The 1,095-nt window shown below is 42.6% G+C and overlaps 1 pseudogene; it reads left to right on the top strand.

Annotated features, from left to right (window-relative positions):
* The first annotated feature begins 689 nt into the window (after window positions 1–689).
* Window positions 690–863, top strand: LOC139274249 (U2 spliceosomal RNA; annotated as a pseudogene).
* The last annotated feature ends 232 nt before the right edge of the window (window positions 864–1,095 follow it).

Here is a 1,095-nt window from a genome sequence, read left to right as displayed (position 1 = left end):
AAGAGATGCAGTGGTTGCTGTCGAGGTTCATCCCAACCAGCTCCCTAACACAGAACTCTGTGCTCTACGGACTGTTCCCAGGGACACACGCCGAGACAGACATCACCTGCTGCTGGAGGGCCATCAACTCGGTGAAAGACGCACTTTGGTCTTCCCGAAACTTGCTGGTCTTCCAGAGCAAGGAGATGTCCACGGCTGTGTGTTGCAGACTGGCGCAATGCAAGATCCAGGAGTACGTGTTGAGGGACGCACTAAAGATTGGTGCAGTTGCCGCAAAGGCACGGTGGGGAAGAGCCACAGTTTAAGGCCCTACTGCCACAGTAAACCCAGGGGCTGAAATCGGTATTAAATTCCTCTCAGGCTGTACTCGTAAACCTGTTTGTATACATAGAGCACCATGATCTGAAAACACCTGCGTTGTGCCATGTATAATGCAAGTTCAACACTGTTTAGTAATGTATCTTGGAAAGAAATGTAACTGTATTCTCATCCGTTTCATGTACCGTATAGTGCCACATGTAACTTAATTTGATGACTGTATCACAATGTATCCTGGATTGTACTGAATTGCACCTTGAAATATAAAGCATGCAAATGTATTGAATGGAACTGCCGTCAGCATCCAAATGCATTGTATGAAATTGCTGACTGCATCCAAATGTACTGAACTGTTTTCCAATGCATCGTGCAAATTTTTAGACGAAAAAATTTTTAAACAAAAAAAAAATCTGTTCTATCAGTTTAATATCTGGGGACCATATATTAAATTGATTTTTGGAATAGGGAGATGGAATAGGGGCTTGCTCCGTCCACTCCACGCATCGACCCGGTATTGCAGTGTCTCTGGGAACGGTGCACCTCCCTTTTGGGAGAATTTCAAAATTAAAAGCAGATTCATTAAAAACATCTCGTTTTTTCTTCCTTTTATGCCACACACATTTTACTTGCCATTATTGCTTGCACATCTCAATTTTTACCTCACTTTATCATTTCTATATCAGACAATTTAACAGCAAAAACAAACACCATTTCCAAACACAACGCACTCACAGCTACACCCAAACACATTCGCTCTCAAATTTGGAAAAACACAAC

The sequence above is a fragment of the Pristiophorus japonicus genome, chromosome 9 (genome assembly GCF_044704955.1).
Source record: "Pristiophorus japonicus isolate sPriJap1 chromosome 9, sPriJap1.hap1, whole genome shotgun sequence".
In the NCBI taxonomy this organism is placed as follows: domain Eukaryota; kingdom Metazoa; phylum Chordata; class Chondrichthyes; family Pristiophoridae; genus Pristiophorus; species Pristiophorus japonicus.
Note: the sequence above shows the minus strand (reverse complement) of the source record. Positions and strands in the feature narration are given on the sequence as shown.